This window comes from Cynara cardunculus, assembly GCF_001531365.2.
Source record: "Cynara cardunculus var. scolymus isolate 2C chromosome LG 3, CcrdV1, whole genome shotgun sequence".
NCBI classification, from domain to species: domain Eukaryota; kingdom Viridiplantae; phylum Streptophyta; class Magnoliopsida; order Asterales; family Asteraceae; genus Cynara; species Cynara cardunculus.
The window spans coordinates 19,559,611-19,568,030 of NC_037530.1; positions in this window are offsets into that span (position 1 = coordinate 19,559,611).

The window sequence follows — 8,420 nt, forward strand, 5'->3', positions numbered from 1 at the left end:
AACAAGGTGAAAGGGTTGGTGAGGAGCCATCAACTCAAGGCGTTACTGCTGAAGCTTCTAACCCGAAATCAGTTCGGGAAAGAACAATTGAGGTTGTTGAAGTTGTAGATGAAGGTTTGGAGACAAGTCCTACGATCGAGCCAATGGTTGAAAAGCCGACAGACTCCACTGTAGGAGCAAGGATGCTTTTGGACTTGTCTGCCAATGTTGGTTTCAACAAAGTGTTCTCTAAAACTCTGGGTGGAGAGCAAGACTTTGGAGAAGAYATTGACAATATAGACGAATCGACTTGGATCTATTTTGACTTTGAAGCCGATATTGATGATGAAGATCCAGTCTTTCCTGTTCAAGAAGAACGTCAGTCTGCTCCAGAATCTTCTACTGCAGTCCTACTTGATGTACCAGACATTCCAGCTCAAAGAGAACATGTTGATCCAACTGAAATCTTCACCAGAGACTATGTGTCATTTCATATATGAGCTAATTTTCCTAGATATGATCGAGCAAGGATCCGAGAGCCTTATCTGGAAGATATCTACTTTGGAATCTTCATCCGACATAGAAAAGTGCTAAGTGGCGACAAAGTTCTAGGTATTCATAAGCAAACAAGGGAATATCGTACTGAATACCGTCATCTTCTGAAACCCAAGTGTCAACCAATCAGTGAAGTTCGTACAAAGCATCGGATTGTGACGATCAAACAAATAGATGCTCAGAAATTGTTGAGAATCTGGTATCCKGTTTTCACTGTAACAAGACAGGATGGTCAGATTTGGAGATTTAGCGAAGCAGACTTCTCGAACTTATACTTAGATGACCTTGAATATATGTATTTTGAACTCACAAACATGACGATCAGAAAAGAAGGAGAATTGGTTGCTCTTGGAGCAATCAAGAGGTTTATACGATATCATGTGAAACTGGCAATGGTCATTGATGTACAGATGGGGCTTGAAGACAATCAGCGAATCATCAATCTTAAAAGACCAAATCAAGACCTAGAAGACATTGAAGGCTATCCAGTGCATATGGTTCTTGAAAGCCCAGAGTTCGGGGTCGTTTATTTTGCACAACTACAAGTAAAGAAGTTCATGAGGTTTAGCGAGTTGAATAAATATTCTAATGGTATGATCAAATTAGTGAGAAGGGCACTTGACTTGAAGAGGGTGATGAACGATAAAGCTGCTGAATCTAAACGGATGAGTTCTAAAGAAAGATATTTGCTGATCAATGCAATAAACTTGCTCRAGGAAAAGATCCAATATAGGAATGCTCTGAGAAGGCTGGAGAAGATTATTGGATTGCGCAAAACGAAATTCACAAGAATCCAAACTTGAATCCAAAGGGGGAGAATGTTGGGTTCAAGTTAGAGTTTTAAAGTTGTATTCAAGTTTCTCCTTAGAATAGCTTTATTATGTAATAGTGTAATTTTACTATTCCTAGTATAAATAGTATTTCCCTTTGTAATTGTCATTAACCAAGTCATTAGCAGATTTGTAATCAAGATTAGAGCTGTAAATTTATCTCTCTCAATCTAATCATTCTTTGATAATTCTCTCTCTACTTTTATGTTCATCTTGATTCTTGAAGATCATATCATATTTGTATGATTTATGGACTTCACAACTAGTAGCATACGCGGTTGGGGACGATAAATAAAATCACTCAAGTACATCAATTAGCATTTAGACCATTGTGCATTAATAATCAGATATCATGATGTTGATCCCAGATCTCTCAATAACACTAACAATCTAGTTAATAACAACCAAATTATAGTGATTTGATGAACAAAGTGAAGAACAGTCAAAAAGAAAGTAAGAACAATGAAGAACAATCTTGAGCGTCAAAGATTTCACTTTTTAAATAATAAAAACGAAAAGCTACTTTTTACAATAGGCCTAACCACCTATTTATACTAATAAGCTAATAAGAAGATAACTATCTAGTGAGACATTATAGCTAATCTTCTATTAGCATATAACGTTTATCTAAACTATGGATAAGCTTTAATATCAAAGATAAACTCGAAGTCTAGCTGTTGACTTGTCATCTTCAGCTGTCATTCATGGTGTGATGGATCATCCTTATCTTTAAGTTTTCATCGCATGCTTCAGGATGWATTGCTGGATAATTCTCTAAGTGTAGATGACCAGAGGGTCGATGGAGATGCACTTTCCATCGCATCCTTGGTCGTCCATCGGTCCTCTGGTTGTGCTCCAGACTTAGCCGTTTCTGCCTTGATGTCTTCATAGGTCTTCTGGTTCTTCATCACTTAATGTTTTTCATTACTTTTTACATTATGAATTATGGGGTTTAACAATCTCCCCCTATGTAATGAAATAACAAACATATAGTAATCTAGATACACTTGTGAAGAACCGAGAATAAACTAATAGAAAAAGATCAAAATTTTCATTGACTGATGAAATTCTTACAATACTGGAATCAAAATACATTAAGGCAAAACAAAAATACAACTCATCATGAGATACCTTGATATATTTCTCTGAAGCGCATGAGCAGTCTTCCATACCCGATGAATGTCGATATCTCATGAATGAGCCAACTCCCTTCTTCTCTTGGCACGTGGTTTCTACCCAGTCTCTCTCTAATGACTTTCTGAAACCATTCAAGTGTATCCGATGAATACTTGAAGGCCTCAGTTAATCTAAAGAACTTTTTAACCCCAAACTCATTCTTGTAATCAAGTCCAAGTTCGGGTTGAGTTAGAACTGAGGCAGATCTTGTCTCCTGCAGGCCTTGGAAGTTTTCGTTTGGAGGGGCGCAGGAGAGTCTCTCAATGCCTATCCAAAGAGAAATTTCAAAATCATTATCGGCTCTATGGTTCACCAGGGTTTCCATCGTCTTTACTACAGCTCGGTTCGCCATTCCATACCTGATGCCGTGGTCTTGCCCATGTGCTCTCTCTACAGTGAACTCGATGTATTGAATAGCTTGGTTGGCAAATGTTCTTATTTTCAAATCCATGACCCTTCTTATCCCATCATTCGAGAAGACAGCCTGAGGTGCTTGTGTGGTCTGTCTAATGAATCTATGGTGTAGGAGGTCCATGGACTCAAGCGATAAGATTGGAGGGTTGATGGTCAAACTTTCATCGTGGTCTTGATATAGGTATTGGTGAATGTTCTCCAGCAAAATTGGTTTCCTGGGCGGCAAGTCAAGACGTCTCCGCATCGATTCCATGCTCTGTATGATCTTGTCTACCAGGCTCTAAGGAGGTTGCCTTGATGAAGAGGGAGTATCTGCATGCACCACAGGTGTTTGGGTTGAGGGTTGTGTATGACTTCGTGAGGGTATGGTTTCTTGTTGAGTTGGTTCAGGTTGGGTTGGTTGTGGTTCATTGGGTTCGACTTGGGTGGTTTCTAGTGCATGGGGTTCTGTTGGGGTTTGTGGTTGTTGGGGTGATGAAGGTTGGAATATTGTTGGTTCTGGTTGTATGGATARGATGAAGGGTTGAGTGGTGCGAGGTGTTGGTGAAGGGGTTAAGGGTAGGTTTGATGTGGGTGAAGGTTGGTTTATATCTGTTGGAGGGGTGGTTGGCTCTTCATCGGTTGATGAGCTCAACACGATGGGTTCTGGGGTTGCAGCGAAAGGAACATGTACATGTACATCTTCATAGGGCAGAGCCTCTGGTTCCTTTGCTTGGGTTCCTTCGGTTGAAGGTGGTGGTTGTGTTTGTGGTGATGGTGGTGGTGGTGCAGCGGATTCTGTTTGTTGTGCAGCCGTGGACTCTGTCTCCCCCTCATGAGGTCCAAGACCTTGATCATCGGGGTCTTGGTCTTCATGTCTCGGCCTTTTATGTTGGCGGCTGTTGGAGCAAGAGGCTCTGGTCCTCTTCTTCTTGCCCTTCCTGAAGGACGTAAGATACGCCTTCAGGGCGGCTTGTCTTCGACTCGCCTCCATTGTTTGGAGGAGAGAGGTGGTGCGCCGTTGTTCATCGGCCAGGTACTGGGAGAGAACCCTTGTTGGATGGATGGCCCGATGAACGAATTTGGCACTAGTCTCATTGAAAGATGAGACTAGCGCCATGGACAGAGCCCGCAGGTCAGCTCTGGTTGCGAAGTCGGTGAAGGAGGATGAGGCTGGTGGTTGCATGGGGGTGGTGGTGGATGTATATGGAGGGATGGGAAGGTTGGTGATAAGGTCTCTCACCTCCGTACTGAAAGAAGAGAAGGCTTCATCAAATGATGGACCTGTAGAGGGAGGTTGGGGTGGAGTAGGATGGGGAATTTGGGCTAGGATAGTTGCGGGTAGTTGGATGAGGGTGGTTTGGATGGAGGCCATTTGGTTGGTGAGGTTGGCAAGGGTAGCATCGATGGATGAGGTGGTGCTTGAGGAGGAATTTGGGAGGTGATGGTTGTGGGTAGTGAGTGAAGGGTTCGAAGGATGGTTTATAGTTGGGAGATGATATAGGTTAAGTTCTCATCAGCCTCAGTTGCCTGGGTCGTGAGGGTGGCGATGGATTGGATGAGGACTTGGTTTCGTTGGGTGGCAAGGGAGGTTGTGGTGTTGTGATGTTGGGTGATGGTTTGTTGGAGCATTTGAAGGCGGGTGGTATTGGCTTGGGTTTGGGTTTCGATTTGGGTGAGGTGGTGTTGCAGGATTGCAAGGGATGGTTGAAGGTCAGTGGTATCGGTGGAGGGTTGGCTATCAACAATCCCTTGTATGATGAGTTTAAGGTCTTCCAAGGACCGCATCACTGTATCGACAAAGGCTTGGAACTCGGCCTTTGTGACCAAGTCTGCATGTGGGGTAACCCCTGCAGCAACAGATGCTGCAGGTTGGGCCTCTGCTTCTGAGGCGCCTTCTTGGCCTTGTGAGAAGGTAGGCCTAGAAGGACTTCCATCACGTCCATGATAACCCTTAAGAGAGGAGCTATCTCGTTATGTTGCTACATCAGCTTCCTCTTCCTCGGCTTCAGAGGCTGAGTAAGTGAAGCGAATGTGTGTCCCCTTCAATAGATCAAATATCAAAGGGGGAGGTGTACGAAGGGAAGATCGCTCTGAACGATCTTAGGGTTCAATATCAGAAGCAACACATGCTTCTGTGTGTGTGATGGGGTGTGTCGAGCCCTGAGGCAAAGGGGCTCTTATGTCTTCATCACCTCTCTGTTGAGAAAGGGGTGATGGAAAATGTGGTTCCTCAGCTAATACATCTCCAGAGGCCCGAAGGATGGCCTCTGGATGGCTGGCTGGGGTTGGGATTGGACTGGGTCGTCCTGTTTCAATACCCCTTTGGCTTTGATCGCCAGGGGTAGATGATGTGGTTGCCCTTTGGGAGGTGGGTTGAGGAAGTGTATGAGTAGGAGGCCGAGGGAGGCACGATGAGTAGCATCATCATCATCATCATCTTCATCATCTTGGGACGACTCTAATCACTTGGAGGGGGGGGACGGCTCTAATCACTCTGGGGTAGCTGCCCTCGGTTCCTGGGACAGCATAGAGCGTTCATAGGCTTGGCGTATCTCAGATGTCTATGGAATGACATTGAGCATAGCCCTAGAGAGTGGACGGTTGATGCTGTAACCCTCCTTCAAGAGGGTTGGGCGATGTCCATGCATCTTGTGGACAGGGGTGAAGGGCTCCTCAACCGGTAGACCATGCTTCCTCATTGCGTCCCCAATGAAGAGGGCGAGGAAGCGAGGGAAGAGAACTGCAGGAAGGGGCATGCCAGCGGCTTGGAGTTTACATTTCTTGAGCACTGCCGTATGAATCTCGTTGTAGATGAGGAAGGCGTAGTCGAGGTTCAAGTTGAAGAACAGCCCATACATGATAGTCATGATGTTTATGTTCCCTTGGTCCAATGAGTCCAGTTTGCATGTGAGGGCCCTGTTGAGAATGGAGAAAAACATATTCCACATCGGCGGAAGGAATTGGCGTTTGAAGTCCGATACATTGCGTATGTCACGATTGTAACCTAGCATCTTCACGAAGCAGAGGATGTCATCGGTGGTTGGTGGTTCGTCGTATTGTGCAATTCCAAGTTCCCATCGAGTGGGAATGCACAGAACCCGAGAAACCTTAGCCCGCGATATTTTTAGCGAGCAAATCATGTCATTAGGGGCGTCCATGTCCCCCATTATACCGTGGCTGGGTGGGTCAAACTCACAGGTTTGCCAGTATTGCTGGACGTACTTTAATGGTACGCCATTGTCGACAAGAGGGAGAGCGGGAAGAAGGATGCAGTTCTTGAAAAACTCAATCATAAATGCAAAGTGGTCGTCAAATAGTGTGTTGCGTAGTTCGATAGCATGGTTGTTGGGTTTCATAGGTAAGAAGACAAGAGCACGGCTGTCGGCACTGGTGGATTGTACTCGGCTATCATTATTGTTTGATTCATGGGAGGCGGAGGAGGCCATTGTTGCAGGTTTGAGGAAGTTGTAGGTTTGTTGTTCGTCAGAATATAGTTGCAGGTTTATGGAAGCGTAAAGAGAAGATGTAGGAGGAAGAAAGGTATTTATAGGCGGGAATATGGTGAGGGAGTCCGGTGTGGGGTGTGGGGGGTGGAAGGGAAACGATTTATTGATTATTAAAATATAATAATCATGAAAATTTTTGGCGATTTAGGTATTTGTGATATGATTTGAAGAACGTGAGCCGTCTTGATAATACGTGCCATTAATGTTAGATGACACGTGTCAAGACGGGGTTAGGGAAGGGGGAAAATTGAAACGGCTCATGGGGAACAGCCTGTAGGTTGTCAGGCGCGTGGTAGTATGACGTAGTGAATTATTTGAAATAAAGATTTTATTCCAAATAATATCTTGATGAGGACGTTTCCCAAAAATAATTTAAAATCTCATCTAATTGTAAGATTAATACTAATTACGAAGTTTTGGTCTTCAAAAAACCCATGTTGTATAGTTTTTAGTCACAAAAGCTGCAATTTTGTATAATCTTGAAAAATATTTTCAATTAAGATGAGTTTTTTGTATGAAAATTATTGTAATGGAACCAGAGGAGCTCTGGTTGGTCATGACCCATTGGGTGAGGAACCAGAGGGGATCTGGTTTAACATCGATGAAGGAGTTCATGGATGTAATGTTGGATTGCATGATATAGAAGCCTTCGATAACAAACCAGAGGCTCTAGATGAGCATTGTTAATCCATTATATAAACCAGAGGAGCTCTAGTTAAATACATATGTAGCATTTAGGTGGCCAGAGGATCTGGATAGTAGAACTAGAGGCTCTGGATGAAAAATGCATAAAAAAATGTGAAGATGAAATTGTTGCTCCCCTCAAATGATGCATGAGTAAGGATGTTGAAGTTTTCAAAGACTCCCCCTCAAACAAATAATAAAGAAGAATTAGGGGTACCAGAGGCTCTGGTCTATACAACCGGAGGCTCTGGTTGTGAAGGATGATGAATGTATGAAAGGTGGCTAAGTGGAAGTGGAGAAAGGGTCTTTGAGACCAGAGGAGCTCTGGTTCCAAAGGGAAAAAAGCCAGAGGCTCTGGTCTTTAGAACCAGAGGCTCTGGTTGTGAAGCAAAGAAAATGGGTACTGGAAAATGGTGAAGTGTATGTGAAAGACTATGATGGATGAGCCTTTGAGACCAGAGGAGCTCTGGTTCCAAAGATTGTGAATCCAGAGGCTCTGGTCTTTAGAACCAGAGGCTCTGGTTATGAAAGCAAAGGAATGAAATATGAAATAATATGGTTAAGTCCATATGTAGGGAGAAGAGGGAAACTCTTTGGGACCAGAGGGGCTCTGGTTACAAAGAGTATGAATCCAGAGGCTCTGGTTTTTAGAACCAGAGGCTCTGATATGGTTTAGTAGGGGTGTGGTTTATACCAAGTCATATATGGGAACTTGATAGCGCTGGTTTCAAAGGAATTGGAAACTAGAGGCTCTAGTCTTTGGAACTAGAGGCTCTGGGTGGGAAGGGAATACTTATTGTATGAAAACTAAGTATATGCTTTGGACCAGAGGGACTCTGGGTCCAAAGGATAAAGAAAAATGAGGAGATGAAATGAATGAAAGGTTAAGACCAAGTTGAGACACAATAGGATGTAGACTCAAATAATTGGACCAGAGGATACTTCGTAGAAATTACGAAGTATTTGCTTCGGACCAGAGGGGTTCTGGTTCCAAAGGTGATGGAGATTGTTTGCCAAAAAAGTGTTCGAAGTAAATCCAAAAAATGTGATGGGTAACTCCGATAAAGCAAGCATGGTCCTTGCTGCTTCCACTAAGGTTTGGTTCCTTAGCTCTACCACTCCATTTTGTTGTGGAGTTCTTGCGGATGAGATGTTTTGTGTAATGCCTTCACTGAAGAGATAGTCATCAATTTTAGCATTTTTGAATTCAGTTCCATTGTCACTTCTAACCTTCACTAGTTTTTGTTGTAGAATGACTTGAAGCCTTCTCATCACTCCAATGAGTAGGTCTGGA